Source organism: Choloepus didactylus, chromosome 5 (genome assembly GCF_015220235.1).
Source record: "Choloepus didactylus isolate mChoDid1 chromosome 5, mChoDid1.pri, whole genome shotgun sequence".
In the NCBI taxonomy this organism is placed as follows: Eukaryota; Metazoa; Chordata; class Mammalia; order Pilosa; family Megalonychidae; genus Choloepus; species Choloepus didactylus.
The window spans coordinates 90,197,038-90,215,413 of NC_051311.1; the positions used below are offsets into that span (position 1 = coordinate 90,197,038).

The window sequence follows — 18,376 nt, forward strand, 5'->3', positions numbered from 1 at the left end:
CCATCTCTGGTGTTTTGCATTCCGGCAGCATTAGCAAACTAGAACAGCACATAAAACTGCTGCCTGTGATCACCAATTTACAATATTGATTTCTTCAAAATTCTCAACTCTTTAAAACTGACGCTGAAGGAAGAAATAGAATTTCACCATTGCATTTTTGAAGCAACATGCAGGAATTGAACCAAAGTAGCAAGATTTACTTTAAGGATTTAGATCAAACTCTGCGAAGTGTTACTTTATTAAAGAGTGTGGCCAATCTTTAGCTATTTCAGAGCAGCTGATGTTTAGTAAGGAACAGATAAAAATTTCAGTGCAATGTAGGTTCAAGCATGTTAAACAAATCACGAATGCTTTGAATAACTTCATCATTCAAATTCAAGCACTAGCACTGACAAACCAGCAAGGTATGAAAAGCAAAAATAGCTGATCAAGATCCTCATCTTTAATGCCTATACTTACTAAAAGTAAATTTAAAAAGATAAGAGGACAACATATATCCTTAGAAAGGTTCTTTTTTTTTTTTTTTTTTTTCTGTAATTATATTAATTCATTTACACTTTAGCCAACAACAATAACACAAACCCTGAAAATTTCAGGGGCCATACAGTATATTGTAAAAGCATCAGTTAGATAAATTTTACATTTAATAACTCTTTAAATAAAATGTCTTTTTCTATATCCACATATGAAAAAGAAATAAAAGTTCATCTTGAATAATTGCAAAGTTGATAATCAAATATTTTTGAAAAGAGAATATACCACAAAAATGTTCTGTCTCCACCAAAAACAAGTTACCCAAACTTTAAACAAAATTCACATTTTATTTAGATTGAAATAAACTGTACAAAATTGATTTTCTTCACCAAAAATAATAGCAATATTTTCTGTATTATTCCTAGATAAACCACAAAACACTTATTTTTGTAGGCTTTCCAGGTTCTGCTGATAATCAAGATGAGGCAGTAGACATAGTCATGGAAATAGATAGAAGAAATCAGACAAATCAGTGGTCAGTATCCATGGCCTCTGATTCTATCTTGACCATGAAACAGAAATGTTCAACACATACCTGCTAAACAGCTTATGAAAGCATGGGCTCAATAAAGGAATGTAAACAGCAATAACCAGATGTAGAAAAAGGCATTCGAACTGTAACTTGTTCCTTTAGGTTCATTTGATAAAGACAAAATCTACGCTGAAATCCTTGCTTGGCGAGCTCAGTTTCTCTCACTCTCTGGTAATTCCCTTAACTGTCCAACATAAATTTTAACAACATACTTTAAAGTCTTTCTAGTTAAAGGTCAATAGTGAACCTCATTGTAACACTTTACAAAATGCATTCCTTCCTTCCATACCTCGTCAAAATTTATTTCTTCAAAGTACTGATAACTGGACTGGTAACTTGACAATTGGAGCCACAGTGATGATTAATGTCGTGTCTAAAATGACTTAACTAAAATAATTCCAGAGTGCCACTAATGGAGAGCACACAGAAATGAAACGTGGCACTTTCAATGCTACCTTCTGCAAGAACAGACAGGTCTTCAAAGCATGAGAGTTCAAATGGGGGCCCTTTAAATAGGTAGATTATTAATAACAAATGTATTCAATGGGAGACCTATAGGCAAAGATAGTCAGTGATTAAGCAGCCTACATACACCTCACAGCTCTTCCTCCAAATATAAGAGAAAACCTATTTTAAAAGTCTCAAGTATTTTCAATGGTTTCTGAATTACCTGTGGGAAGCTCTGACTTAGTTGTATAGAGTTTGATATATGTGTCCACCATCAAATCCAGATCATGTTTTATATCAAAATTTATGTTAAGCAAAGCCAAGTTACTTGACCTTTGGTCTGTCAAAGTGTTCCTCAGGTATGCTTTGAGACGCTTTCGTCCATTTTCATAGCGTTCATTCTCAACCTTCATCACAGGAAGAATGCATAAGACCTTCAACAAAGCATAAACATTAGGAAAAAACTTGATGTCAGGCAGATGGAGGGCTTCATAAATGGTGGATGGAAGCTCTATATCTTTCCCTCTGTGTTTCCACTTGATTCTCCAACAATGAAGCTCGGCTGAGAGTGTGTCAGGATTGGGTAAGTCACTTCTGTACATGTCAGCATGGTGTTCCTCCGACGTATTGAATTTGAGCTGTCCCATGACAGAGGGTACCAGAGATAAGCATTTAAGAGCTTTGAGGTGCTGTTCTGAGAATATATCTTTAAGTTCCTGAATAATGTGCTCCACTGTTGGAACACTTAGGGTTTCTTTATAGTAACTCTCAGAGGTTAACTGAGACTCCAGGTTACCTTGCTGAGCTCTGCGGAATTTGCCAGGGAGTTTCATGTGAATATCAAGTTTGGTTGCCAAATTTGTGGCTTCCTCAAACCAAAATTCATGATAAACTTCAATGTTTTCCATCACTTCATTTAGTGAATGTAGCACTGCAGTCAAGCTGCTGGCTGCAAAGAAGACATCAGAGGTTTGCCCCTGGAGATTTTTCCCAAAGGCTCTTGTAAAAGATAGGACATTCTTAAGAACAACAATGGTAACAATGAAATCAAAATCTGTTACTGCACTACAGAGTACAAATGCTCAGCCAGCTATGCAGTTATTCCATCTAATATTTGTGTCACTATTTATACCATCTAAACATAAAACAAGTGCTTGCAGGAGTTCCACTAAAATTTCAAAAGCATCATGCCTTCCTGTCCATTGAGAATGGCAAATTTCCTTCAGTTCATTACCCCTTTCTTCATTACTCTGAAAAAGGACTGAAATTACACGGTCAAGTTCTAAAAGTAGTTGTGGTGATCGATGGAAAAAAGCAGAAACTTCCTCAATCGTTCCCAATGCAACAGATACTCCCGTAACAGGCACCGATTTTGCTAACCACATATTTAAGGCACAGGAAGAGCAGAGTGTATAGATAGCTTGGGGATATTTCTCTAGAAGTCTCGAAGCAACAACTTTCATCTTGGAAGAAAATCCACTGGACACAATGTAAGCCTGTCCACGACAGTACTCCATGTTCAGCCCCCACTTCTCAGTTATTGTAGTGTGAAATTTCACAGCCAAAATTTCTGCATCAGCTTCATAAGGCAGGAAGCCCACAAATTCCTCTCAGGTTATGTGATTCATCCACAAACCTCACCAACACTGGCAGGTGCTCTTCCCCTGCTATGTCCACCACATCATCAGTGATAATGGAAAAGAAGTGTGAGTCTCTCACTTCCCTGAGAGTTTCCTCCCGAATGCAGCTCTCACATATCTCTAGCATCTGTTTCTGCTGTGTTTTCGAACAGAACAACGTGTTAACTGCTGTTGTCTCAAAGCGCTTTCTCAGAACCTCTTCACCAGAATTTATTCGGCACTCCAGCAATGCTTGAAAGTTATCAGGCGTAAAGAGACCTTCTGGGAGTTCATCAGCCTCATGCCCATCCAAAGGTATGTTTTGTTTTCCCATAAGAATCAAAATTTCAAATAAAGATTTTAGGTATTCTTTGTTTTCCTTTTCTTCAAGGGTTAAAGGTAAAATATCTTCATCCTGTTCTTCACCCCCTTCTTCTATATTTGGGTTCTGAGCACTGCTGTTGTTTGTTTCTTTATGTTTTTGTTCCTGTTCAGAAGTTTCATCAATTTTTTTCTGTTTCAATGTCCTGATTTCATCTTCACTCAATTCTTTTATTCGTTTTCTGTGTCTACTATGTGGATTGTTCAAATGACTGGTAAGATCAAATATTGTTGGTATAGCATTATCTCGAAGAACTGTCCTATAAGGACTAGTTCTACAGATCATAGAGGTCTCAAAGTGTTTGGCACATAACCGATAATGTTTATTTAGCTGATCAGGTGTTTTATCTTCTAAGTCTGCTCTCCTACAATTCTCCACCCACTTCCGGCATCTGGCCGGGTCCCGCGGAAACCTGAAGAAGGCCAGGTCGGACTGCGTGCTCTTCCGCGTGCAGTTGGGGGCAGCGCAGAAGTTCGGCATCGTCGCCCACCCGCCGGCCGGCCCAGTCCTCCCCTCCCCGCCTCCTCAGGGCAGCCCGCCAGCCCGTCGGGGCCGGGGAGGGGCAGAAAGGTTCTTAAAAGGGCCCGGGGAATAGCTAGAAGGAAATACCTGAAACTGTTGAACTGCAGCCCAGTAGCCTTGATTCTTGAAGATGATTGTGTAAATATGTAGCTTATACGGTGTGACCATATGATTGTGAAAACCTTGTGGTTCACACTCCCTTTATCCAGTGTATGGACAATTGAGTAGAAAAATGGGGACAAAAATTAAATGGGGGTGGCGGTGGTGGTAATGGAATGTTTTGGGTTTTCTTTTTTACTTTAATTTTTATTCTTATTTTTATTATTTTTTGTAGTAATGAAAATGTTAAAAAATTGGTGATGAATGCACGGTCATGTGACATATCTTAATAAAATCTGAATAAAATTGAATTTTTTTTAAAAAAAAAAGGCCCTATGGACATAAATCTCCTTAAAGTTCTACATTTCCAGAGTACAGCAGATTTAAAAATAAATTAGTGAAAAATACCAAAAGTCAAACAGCCTTTGATCCAGTAACTCCATTTTGGGGTATTTATCCTAAGGAAATAATTTCCCACTAAAGACAGAACTACAGAATTGAATGCTGATTATAATATTATTCATAGAAATGAGATATAAAAGCAAAAAAATTTAAATATCCAATCAATAGAAAATGATTGATTAAATCCAAGCAAACTTACTATAATTACATATGGACAAAGGCTGACAAGAACTCATAGTAACAAAAATTGCTATATTGGGTAATAGGTATATAGGTATGTTCCTCTAAAATCTCATGGAACATTATCATAAAGCTTTAATAAATTTTTAATGTCAGAGTTAAAGAGATAATATGCAATAATTACATTTTTTTTTTTGTAAATAGTTGCTATAGTGCTCTGTTTAGCCAATTTAGATACTTTCACATAAATACCTAGATAATATATAGGTATAACATTTCTCACCAATTCTGAACCTATATTCATGAGCAACAAAAGAATTAGATAAACTGGACTTAAACAAAACTAAAAATTTTTTGGTGCAAAGGGTATTACCAGGAAAGTGGAAAGACAGCTTACAAAATGGGAAAAAATATTTGGAAAACATGTATCTGATAAAGGTTTAATATCCAAAATATATAAAGAACTCCCACAACTCAATAACAAAAAAACAAACAATCCAATTAGAAAATGGGCAAAGTACTTGAATAGACATTTTTCCAAAGACAATATACAAATGGCCCAGAAGACAAGGAAAGATGTTCAACATCATTAGCCATTAGGAAAATGCAAATAAAAACCACAATGAAGTACCACCTTACAACCACAAGAATGGCTATTATTTAAAAAATGAAAAATAACCAGTACGGATGAGGATGTGGAGAAACAGGAACCCTTCTGCAATGTTTTTGGGAATGTAAAATGGTACAGCCGCTGTGGAAATAGTTTGGTGGTTCCTCAAAAAGTTAAACATAAAACCACCATATGGAAACTTCCCTTGACTTCCACCAAAAAAATTAAAAGCAGGGACTTTAACAGATATTTGTACACCACTGTTAACAGCAGCATTATGAACAATACTCAAAATGTGGGAGCAACACGAGTGCTTGTCAACAGATGAATGGATAAACAAAACGTGATATATAAATACAATGGAATACATTCAGCCTTAAAAAGGAATGGAATTCTCATACATGCAACAAAATGGATGAACCTTGAAGTCATCAGGTTGAATGAAGTAAGGTACACACAAAAGGACAGATATTGTATGTTTCCATTTATAAAATAACTAGAATATGCAAATTCATAGAGCCAGAAAGCAGAGTACGGGTTACCAGGGCCAGAGAGGAAGGGGAATGAGGAGCTAATAAGTAATGGGTGCAGGGTTTCTACTTGAGATGATAAAAAAGGATTTCAATAATAGATGGGGATGATGGTAGCACAACACTGTAAATGTGATTAATGCCAGTGAATTATATGCTTAGGAGTGGTTGAGATGGGAAATTTTATGTTGTACATGTTATCACAGTTGGAAAAAGAGAGACAGAGAGAGAGAGAGGTTAAAGAGACTATGACAATTAAACATACTAGGTGATCCTGGAATGGATCTAATAATGGAGAAGAAAATATCCAAAACATTATTGGGACGAGTGAAAAATCTGGAATATAGACTATATGTTTATGTCAATTTTAAATTTCTTCAACTTGATAATTGTACTTAATGTGGTCACATAAGTGAATATCCTTTTTCTTAGGAAATATACATGGGAGTATTAAGTGGTAAAGGAGCATAATGTATGCTACCTACTCTCTCATATTTAGAAGATGGGTAGATGGATAGATAGAATGATATGGCAAATGTGGTCAGATGTTAATAGTTCATGGATGTGGGTGGACTGTATGCTGGAGTTCTCTGCGTGGATTTTGTATTATTTTTGCAGCTGTCCTGTAAATTTGAAATTATTTCAAAATAAAAAGTTAAAAAATGTAATCTATAATGATGAGCCTGTTATTTGATATAATGAGGTTTTAAAATTCTAGGTGGTGATTCAGAAAATCCTAAATTTTATTGCTACATTGTAGATGTATGTATCATTAATCTGACAGGAACACAGAGCAACGTACATACATCACTTTTCTATACTTTTTTCCTTTAATGGTATCATAAATCGAGGAGGCAGGACCTATTACTGTAGTAAAGGTTATTTACTACAAACAATATAGGAAATAGAGACATAATGGTCCTAATGACAGACCAGGATTAATATACCAGTTTTGTTACAATTACTACTTAAATCACTCATAATTTCAACACAAAAAGCTAAGTAACCAAGGGACTGCTGGGACATTTTTAATTAATTTCCTGCTTTGGAAGGATTTCAAAAAGGACTATACATGGGTATGTTATGCCTTCAACATGTCAATGAAAAATCTTAATACAATATACTAATGCAGGGTTAATGTAGAGTAACACAAAATCTGATACAATGCATTAGACTTATTATTTACATAATCTAATATCCAATATATTGAACCAAAAAACAGTATGTGAGCTCCTTGGAGAGAAGTGACAGTATTCAAAACCTTTGAAGGAATACTTCTTCGCCTTTATCTCTTACAAACTCCAAAGGTGCTCCCTAGTTTTCATGTTTCAATGCCATGTGAATAGCTAAGAACCTATCAACATAGATGGGTTCACTCATACCTCCAACTCAGCTACCACTGTTCCAAATACATAGGTCCTAACCTTATTGGACTATCTTCATAAAACAGCCCCTTAAGCCCTGGTAACTATCTTTCTTCAGATCCATTTATTTCTTCAATAAGATGTGTCAGACAGAAAAGCAGGGTACTCCAGCCATGAGTATAATATACTTCTATACAAAATGATGATGATGATATCATGACCTTCATCACTTTGTTGCATTCTCTGGACGTAACAGCTTACTATATCAAAGCCAACAGATGAGCTTAGCTTTTAGTAGTTCTGTCCCTGTCCATAGTGAAACATTTGCCATTTTCTGCTGACCCACAGTCTTCTCAAATCTATTATTTCCATTAAGATAAGCTTTCAGTGAATGGAAGAATGACGCTAGAAATGTTCTTATACAGTCACTATTCCAAAGAAACATAAAGGCTTTAAAATAAGAGCAGAGACTTCCAATCTACAAAGATGGCATGTGAGACGGTCCAAAGTTCTGTTTCCCCACAGAATCATTAAACAACTAGCAAAAGCTGGCAGAGCCATCTTCCTCAGAGCTCCAGAAAAGAGTTAAAGGACTGTTCTTGATTCAACTGCTGAATCAAGAAAAAGACAACTTAAAAATGGTAGGGAAATCTCCTACTGCACTTGCTGGCCCCTCCCAAATCCCCTCCCCTGCTCAGTGTGGAGCCAGCCTGCACTCTCAGGCCTCCCTCCTATTCTGGAGGGAGCAGAGTAACCCCTGTGCCCAAAGGTGTATGTATATCTGTGCCAATCTATCTGGTGGCATTCTGAGGAACTGAACCAGGAAAATATGTCTGGCAATCTTATCCAGAACTTGCCTTGCCCACAGAAGAAGTTTGTGGACAGGTAAATCAGTATAAGAAACAATCAAATAAAAGTGGCTTAGGGCAAGAATTACTGGCTTTAGGGGTGAGGGGAATCTATTTCAAAGGCAAAGAGGAAAGGAGGCATTCAGATCCCTGTAAAAAGGTTAATTCCTAAGGCCACAAGTGCATGCGTAGGATAGGACGCATGCTCAGAAAAGACAGAAGACCCTGCGCTTTTGCCTTTGGCTCATCCTGGTAGGAGAAATAAGTTCTGAGGAACTTAAATAACTTAAGAACAGCTCAGGGACTAAAAGCCAGAGTTAACACACTAAAATATTAAAATACACAGTGTGCAACAAAAGATCACAAGACGAAGCAGGAAATGAAGGCACATCCAAAGGAACAAAATAAAACATCAGAAACCATCAAGAAAGATCAGACTTTGGACATACCAAAGACTTTAAAATTAGAGTGATCCTAACACTGCTGGAGGAGTATCCCACCGTTTATACTACTTCATCCAGACAGTTATTTCTATACTTTGTTTCCATCTATAACTCCCACTCATACAAGTTTTTCTAAATTTGTGGTGGATTTATCTTATAGTCAAAGGAGTATATAAACTATAATTCAACAAACAGTTCTATAGTGATGTTCCCTATTTTAGGTAACTGGCTAGATCCTAGACATGATAAAAAGATATATAGAACACGTACTTCTCAGAGCTTCTGATCCTGGAAAGGGAAGCAAAAAGAAACAGGTACATAAAAACTACCATGCAAAGCAAAAAATAAGGTAAGTGCCCTAAGAAAGGTATGGGTAAATATTTAACAAATCCCTTTACCCTTCTACATCAAAACTTGATCTTATTTAACTTTCTAGCTCTGTTCTGTTAAAAACTTGATAAGCTCATTTGTCAACTACATTGCTGGGCTCATTAATAAAAATGACCACTCAATGTTAAATTAACTGCATCAGGACCAGGAGAACTATAAGTACTTGATGAGGATGCTATACTTTTGAATTTCCCCAAGATGTTATAATTCCTAAAACTGGTATGTCCCTTGGAAAGAACCAGAAAGCTCTGCCTATAGAATTGTTGACAAGAAATACTGACTTCCAAGAGGCATGAGGCTTCTAAATCAGGAAAACTCTCACACCCAAATGTGGATCTTGTCTTTCTGCAGAAGAGTGGACACCTGAGAAGCCAAAGGAAATAGTTCTGAATGGCTAACTGTACTACTACATGGACTACTACACGGACTGATCTCCCACACAAAAGGAACATCTGATGCTAACCTCTGGCAAACTCTGACTCCTGTTCTATATCCTATGCAATCTGGTGCCAAGGATGATCTATGATATGATACTCTTGTGAGTCTAAAAGTTTAATTAAATCTAAAAAGATCCCATAGGAGTTGCAAATCGTCACAATTCTAGGCTCTAGACTCCAGGGAGAAATAGGTAGACTACATGGGAAAAGGTATTCCAAACAGAAAGCACATATGTAAGTCAGAGATAACAGCATGAATCATTTAAGCATGTCATATAGAGACCCCTGGCATCACAGTCACCTACAGTGTACGTTATAGTTTTTAAAGCTCTACTTAAACCCCATTAATCAGAATTCCTAAAGCTCAAGCATGGAAATCTACATTTTAATAAGCACCTTTAATCTTTTGTTCACTGAAGTTTAAGAAGCACGAAATTAGAAAGAACTGCTAAAATTCAGAGCAAACGGAGCTACAAGTATGGAGGAAGGATCAGAGACGAGAGCAGAAAGGCAAGGACCAGTTCAAGAAGGAACCCGGGTACCAAGCTATGGAAAATGATCTACATCGTGAAAAACTATACAGAGTCACTTAAAGCTTATTCCTTCCCCCCAAGAAAGGTAATGATGTGATTCGAGTAGCAGCAGAGCAAGATAAAGCTGAGAGCTTCAAATGGAAGCCTAAATAATCTGTGAATAATTCTCCTAGATTCATTAAGTTCAGAAGCCCTGACTGATCAAAGCGTGTAAAGAGTGCTACCTCTCTAAGACTTCTTTCTGCATACCCACTTACAAATAAGTTACTTTTGCTTGATCCAACACTTCACTGAAAAGCATTTATCACCCTGTCTAGTTTCAAAGTGATCCTCATGAATGGGTGTCCAGGGTTCAACTTGGTATCCTGTTTTATGGGAAGAGTATTAAAATGTGTAACATACATTTATAATTTTAAAATTTTTACAATTTTATCCTTGAGTTTCTTCAACTCTCAAGTGGAGGATCAACTCTTACGTGGAGGATCAACCAGCCTTAGTGATTCACCAAATTCACTTTTTGTTAGGTATAGAACACATAGGTACACATTCATCTGATACTTCATAGCCTCAACTGATACTTAATTGCTTTCAATGACAATGTAGAAATAAATGACTTTCAAGTATTTTGTTACCATAAGGAGATTTAACTCTTGGTAACCTCTGAATCTATCAATTACACTGCCAAACAGTATTTTGTTACCATAAGGAGATTTAACTCTTGGTAACCTCTGAATCTATCAATTACACTGCCAAACAGAGGTTCCCATTATTTTTTAGCAGTCTTCCTTCTTATAATGTTTTTAAAGCCTTACCAAACTGGGTATCCTTTGCAGATACACTTCAATTATCCTTTTATATTCTTAACTTCTACTTATTACATGAAATAATAAATACGAACTTCTTTGAGTCTCCTTTTCCCCTGAATAGACTGTTTGGTGTTCTCGAGGAAACCTTCTCTCTTTCATTTGGATATTTCGCCAAACAAAACTTGAATCAACTTCAAGTGCCTATTTTTGATCTGTATAACATTACTGTGCAGCTTCAAAAAGAGGTGTTTACAAAGACCCTAGAGTTGAGAAAGTAAAATTATATTTTAAGTTTTCACTTAAAAAATTTATTAGAGAAGTTGTGGGTTTACAGAACAAGCATGCAAATACTAAAAAAAAAAAAAACAAAAAACAAAAAACCAAGATTCCCATATACCACCCCATCACCAATGCTTACATTGGTGTGGAAAATTTGTTACAATTGATGATAACACTTTATTTGTAATTCTACCATTTTTTAAACAGTATTTATATTTGTTTCAATTGATGAAAGATTATCAAAGTAGTACTATTACAAAGATTTTACTTTTGACTAAACATATGATCTGGGAAATTTCATCAATTAAAAAGAATGTGATTAAAAATATTCCAGTCAGAATACTATCATTTGTTAAAATTCTTATACTGGAGATATGTCCCTCCTCCTTCTACATTCTGCTCTAATGTATTCCAGGGTGGTCAGTTCAGTTACTCAGATAATTATGTAGTAAATTTCAATCTCCCTCTAGTTGCTTTTTTAATTCTGCTAGTTTCCTAATGCCTTTTTAATACTTCCTAGCCTCCAAATATAGGTAAACTGCTACTTTAAAGAACTATAGCATTTAACTCATTGAACTCAAACAAAAAAAAAAAGAGAGAGAGAGAGAGAGAGAGAAAGAAAAAAAAAAACCAGTTAGGTAAGGTTTTTTGCATACAAGTACATTTCATTCCTTTCTATAGCCCCTTACAGTGAAGAGCCTGTAAAATACTTCAAGTTTTAGTCTGCTCCTTCTTAATAACTTAAACAGTTACCTAGGATAGTCATTCAACAAGCATTCCTATATAATAAACTTCAGAGCAAACCATGAGACCTTAAAGCAGTATGATTCATGATTTAATATTTACTATATGCCAGACCCTGTGGTGGGTGATGTAGATACACTGATACATAATAAAATATAAGGTGTCTACTGTCATGACCCTTAAATTTTAGTAAAAGATAAACTACAAGTAATGAAATAAAACAAGACAATTTCAGGGAGCTATTTTGGATAGGGTGAACAGAGAAGGTTTCACAAGAAGGTGATATCTGAACTAAGCTACCACTGTGCCAAAAACAAAAGAATGGTCCAGGCAGAGGGAACAGCAAGCATAGAGGCCCAAAGGCAAAAGTTTAGAATGTTCAAAAGAACAGGGAAAAATATCAGTGTGGGAGTAATAGTAAGCCACGGGGAGAATATTAAGAGATTAGAAAAGTAAGGCTTGATGAGCCTCTAAAAATTAGGATTTTATTTTAAGTGAAACAGGAAGTTACTGAATGGTTTTTATTGTTTTGTTTTAAATTATCTGATCTGGTTTATGCTTCAGAAGAATCCCTTTAGCTTCTGCACTGGGAATGAATGGTAGAAAGCAAAAGAAAAACATGAAGACTGCTGCAGTGGCCCAGTCAAAGACTTACTGATAAAGGCTTGAACTAAGACAGCAGTATAGATGGAGAGAAGTATAATGATTCAAAATGTATACTGACTCCTTTTTGACCCGAAGATACATAGGTTGTAAGTGAAAGGATGGAAAAAGATATTCCACACAAGCAGAAACAAAAAAAAAGCTGGGGTAGCTATACTAATATCAGACAAAATAGAGTGCAAGAATGTTAAGAGATAAAGAAGGACACTATGTATTAAAAATGGGCAATAAACCAAGAAGAAAAAACAATCATAAATATTTATGCACTTCATCAAGGTGCTCCAAAGTACATAAGGCAAACACTAGCAAAACTGAAGGGAGAACTAGACATCTCTAGAATGGGAGACATCAACACACCACTCTCTTCAATAGATAGAACATCTAACAGAGGATCAATAAGGAAACAGAAAACTTAAAAAACAGAATAAGTAAATTAGATCTTGTACTGGTTTAAATCTGTTATGTACCCCATGAAAGACTATGTTCTTTTAATCCCCTCTTGTGGGGGCAGACCTATTGTAGGTGGGATCTTTTGATTAGGTTGTTTCCATAGAAATAAGATGCACCAAATTATGGGTGGGACATTTGGATTAGATTATTTTCATGGAGAAGTGACCTCTCCCATTCAAAGTAGCTCTTAACTAGTTTACTGGAATGCTTAAGAGAGCTCAAGAAAAGAGAGAGAGCTCAGAGCTGACACAGACCCAGTCACTTGGAGATACAGACAGAGAGACATTTAGACATGCTAAGCTAAAAGATGAATCCCAGAGTTTGCCCTGGAGAAGTTAAGTAAAAACCCACAGACACTGGAATAAGAAGCTGAAAGCAATGCAACCCAGGACCAAAGGACCAGCAGAGGCCAGTCACATGCCTTCCCAGCTGACAGAAGTGTTCCGGACGCCATCAGCCTTTCTAACCTCTTGTTGATGCCTTAGTTTGGACACTTTTATGGCCTTAAAACTGTAAATTTGTAACCTAATAAATCCCATTTATAAAAGCCAATCCATTTCTGGTATATTGCATTTTGGCAGCTTTAGCAAAATGAACAGACCTAAAGCACATATATAGAAAAATGTTCCCCAAAACAACAGATTATGCATGCTTCTGCAGTGCTCATGGAACATTATCTAGGACAGACCACACGCAGGACAAAAAACAGGTCACACTTTCTCTGATCATAATGGCAGGAAGTTGGAAATCAATAACAACTGGAGAACCAGAAAATTCACAAATATATGGAGGCAAGACAACATGCTCTTAAACAATCAGTGGGTCAAACAACAAATTGCAAGAGAAATCAGTAAATATCTCGAGACAAATGACAACAAGAATACAACATATCAAATCTTACAGTATGCAGCAAAGGCAGTGCTGAGTGGGAAATTTACAGCCCTAAACACCTACATTACAAAGGAACAAAGAGCTAAAAGCAAAGACTTAACTGAACAACTGAGTAACTAGAGAAAGAATAGCAAACTAATCCCAAAGCAAGCAAAGGGAAAGAAATAAAGACTAGAGTAGAAATAAATGAAATGGAGAAGTAAAAAAAAAAGAGAGAAAATCAATAAAACCAAAAGTAGGTTCTTTGAGAAGATCAATAAAATCCACAAACCCTTAGCTAGACTGACAAAGACAGAGAGAAGATGCAAATAAATAAACCCAGAAATGAAAAGGGGGTCATTACCTCAGATCCCAAAAAATAAAAAAAGATAACAAGAGGACACTCTGAACAACTGTATGCCAAAAGACTAGACAACTTAGATAAAATGGACAACTTCCCAGAAACATACAAACAACTTACGCTGACTCAAGAAGAAGAAACAGAAGACCTCAACAAACCAATCACAAGGAAAAAGATTAAATCAAGTCATCAAAAACTTCCCAGAAAAGAAAAAGCCCAGGACCAGGTGTTCACAGGCAATTTTTACCAAGAATTCCAAGAAGAATTAATACCATTCCTGCTCAAACTCTTCCAAAAAAATTGAAGAGGAGGGAAGGCTACTTAACTCATTCTATGAAGCCAACAGCACCCTAATACCAAAGCCTCATAAAGATGCTACAAGAAAAGAAAATACAGACCAATCTCTTTTATGATTATAGATATAAAAATCCTCAACAAAATACTTACAAATAGAATCTGTTAGTAATTAAAAGAATTATACACCATGATCAAGTGGGTTTTATTCCTTTATGAAAGGGTGGTTCAACACAAGAATATCAATTAATGTAAAAAACTACATTAACAAAGCAAAAGGGCAAAACCACAGTATCATCTCGACTGATGTGGAAAAGGCGTTTGACAAAATCCAGTATCCTTTCTTGATAAGAACATGTTGAAAGGTAGATCTTGAAGTAAACGTCCTCAACATGATAAAGGGCATATGTGAACAACCCATAGCTAACATCACACTCAATGGCAACAGAGAGCTTTCCCTCTAAGACTGGGAACACAACAAGGATGCCCACTGTCACCACTGTGCTAGAATTTCCAGCTAGAGCAATTAGGCAAGAAAAAGAAATAAAAGGCATCCAAATTGGAAAGGAAGAAGTAAAACTTTCACTATTTGCAGACATGACCCCATATTTAGAAAATCCCGCCAAAAACCATAACAAGCTACTTGAGCTAATAAACAAGTTCAGCAAAGTGGTGGGATACAAGATCAACACGTAAAAATAAGTTGTGTTTCTATACACCAGTAATGAGCTATCTGAGGAGGTATTCAAGAAAAAAAATTCCATTTACAATAGCAACTAAAAGAATCAAATATTTAGGAATAAACTTAACCAAGGATGTAAAGGACCTGTACAAAGAAAGCTATAAAACATTGCTAAAAGAAATCAAAGAAGACCTAAATAAATGGAAAGACATTCCTTGTTCATGGACTGGAAGGCTAAATGCCATTAACATGTCAAGTCTACCCAAATTGATCTACAGACTCAATGCAATACCAATCAAAATTCCAACAGACTACTTTGCAGAAATGGAGAAGCTAATTATCAATTTTATTTGGAAGGATAAGGAGCCTCAAATAGCCAAAAACATCTTGAAAAAGAAGAACGAAGTGGGAGATATCACACTTCCTGACTTGAAAGCATATCATAAAACCACAGTGACCTAAACAGCATGGTACAGGCATACAGACAGAAATATCAATCAATGGAATCGAACTGAAAGGTCAGAAACAGACCCTCAGATCTATGGTCAATTGATTTTTTTTTTGGGGGGGGGGTACCAAATTACTTTATTTGAAGGAATGGTACAAATGAAAGAACTTGGTGGATGTTGGTACAGCTTACAGAAAAGGTAAAGGTAAGCCCAACATGCATACAACTGCCGTGATGACCACAAAAGTCACCCTGTGGCTCTGGGGAAGACGGTATAAGGCTTAGCTCTCATCACCACTGTTTCCCAGAGGGTGCCTGTCAATGAGATACTCTGCCAACCCAGAATCCATGGGCCCCCATCTTGTGCAAGTTGGTTACGTAGACACCAAATTCTTTGATGGACTTCACCTGCTCATTCAGGTAATAGGTCTCAATGAAGTCACACAAGTGGGGGTCATTTTTCTCAGTGCCCAGTTTGTACAGTTCCAGTAGTGACTGATTCACCCTTTTTTCCAAGTGTAATGCACACTCCATTGCATTCAGCCCGCTCTCCCAGTAGTCTCAATCTGCTTTCTTGATATCCTGAAGGAAGATTCGGCCACTGTGTTGGTTTTGTAGCTTCATAAGTTTCTCAGCACGCTCCCTCTCATCAAGAGATTGGTGAAGAAAATATTTGGCAAAGTTCTTCAAAGCCACATCATCATGGTCAAAGCAGTAGGACATCGACAGGTAGACCTAAGAGGCGTAGAGGTCCAGGGTGATCTGGCAGTTGATGGCAGCCTCTGAGTCCTGGTTGAAGTTCTGGCACACCTGCGACAGGGATGTAGTCATCATGGCTGGCAGTTAAGGAGAGGAGGTGGCAGCAGCTGTGCTGCGCTGGAATGGTGGCAGAGGGCTGCTCAGAGTGGTGGGCCGACAGAGGGGAAGCACTGGGTTCCATTCAAGCACTGTTGAAGCAGGAACCCATGGCGACTCTCTGCAAAGACATCTAGCCAGTCAACTGATTTTCTGACAAGGCTCTCAAGTCCACTTAACTGGGAGAGAACAGTCTCTTCAATAAATGATGTTGGAAAAACTGGATATCCACATCCAAAATAAAGAAAGAGGCTGTCTATCTAACACCCTATTCAAAAATTAACTCAAAATGGATCAAATACCTAAATAAAAGAATTAGTAGTATTAAACGTGTAGAAAAAAAATGTAGGGAAACATCTTCAAGCTCCAATGATAGGCAGTAGATTCTTCAGTTTTACACCAAAGCACAAGCAAGGAAAGGAAACAAAATAAGACCTCCTCAAAATTGAGTACTTCCGTGCTGCAAATTCTTTGTCAAAAGGGTGAAAAGGCAGCCAACTCAATGAAAGAAAGTATTTGGAAAACAAGTATCTGATAAGGGTTTGATATCCAGAATACAGAAAGAAATCCTACAACTCAACAATAAAAAGACAAACACCCCAATTTAAAAATGGGCAAAAGACAAGAATAGACATTTTTCCAAAGACAAAATACAAATGGCTAAAAAGCACATGAAAAGATGCCCATCTTCACTAGCTATTAGGGAAATGGAAATTAAAACCATGAGGTGATACTGCACACCTAAACTACAAGTGTTGGAGAAGATGTGGAGAAATAGGAACACTTATTCACTACTGGTGGGAAGGTAAAATGGTACAGCACTGTGGAAGAATGTTTGGCGGTTCCTCCGGAAGCTAAGTGTAAGAGTTGCCTTAAGACCCGGAAATCCTGCTACTTGGTATATACCCTAAAGATCTGAAAGCAGGAATGCAAACAGGCATTTAAACACTGATGTTCATAGTGGCATTATTTCCAATTGCCAAACAATGGAAACAACCCAAGTGTCCATCAACTGATGAATGGATAAACAAAATGTGGTATATACATTTGATGGAATATTATTCAGCAATAAGAAGGAATTAAATCCTGAAGCATATAACATGGATGAGCCTTAAGGATGAAAAAAGTCAGACACAAAGGGACAAATATTGTATGATCTCACTAATATGAACTAATAATAATATGTAAACTCACAGGCTTAAATCCAGAATATAGGTTATCAGGATACAGAATGAAGTTGGAGAATGAGGAGCTTAATATTCTTAATATGTGCAGAATGTTTAACTAGGTCAAACTTAAATGTTTGGAAATGGATAGAGCTGACAGTAGGATGTTACTGTGAGTATAATTAACAGCGCTGAATTGTGGGTGAATGTGGTGGAAAGGGAAAGTTTAGAGTAATGTATGTAACCAGAAGGAAAGCTGGAGGTTAAAACATGGAATGCATAACACAGTGAATCTTGTGGTGGATGACGACTGTGATTAACTCTACAAATATAAATAAGTCTTTTCATCAACTAGAACAAATGTATGACGTTATTACAAGGAGTTAAAAATAGAGCAGTATAAGGGGGAAAATGTACCTATTCCAAACTATGGACTATATTTAACAGTAAAATCTTAATATTCTTTCATCAACAGTAACAAATGTACCACACAAATACTAAGGGTCAACAATAGGCTGGGGTCAAGGGGTATAGGATGTTTTGGGTTTTCTGTTTTATTTTTATTTCTTTTTCTGGAGTACTGAAAATGTTCTAAAATTGACCATGGAGATGAATGCATAACTATGTGATGATTCTGAGCCACTGACTATATACCTCAGATGGATTGTATGGTGTGTAAATATGTCTCAATAAAATGGCATTTTTAAAAAAAGAGCAATTAAATAGTCTTAACAAACAAATGTTTTATATATATATATATAAAAAAGGGAGACACAGGCCTGTCCAAGGAATTGGATGTGGAAGGAAAAAGAGCAATCAAGAATGACACTTAGGGTTTTAGCTTAAGCATGTGGACAGTGATAATGTTAAAGAAATAGATAAATGT

At 36.6% G+C, this 18,376-nt stretch overlaps 1 protein-coding gene and 2 pseudogenes across 3 annotated transcripts in view; all 3 read right to left on the reverse strand.

Moving 5' to 3' along the window:
* The window catches only part of KMT2E (lysine methyltransferase 2E (inactive)), a 129,014-nt gene that overhangs the window by 43,579 nt on the left and 67,059 nt on the right, over positions 1-18,376 (reverse strand). The window lies entirely within an intron of this gene.
* LOC119534274 lies at positions 562-4,071 on the reverse strand (annotated as a pseudogene).
* On the reverse strand, positions 15,339-16,843 carry LOC119534279 (annotated as a pseudogene).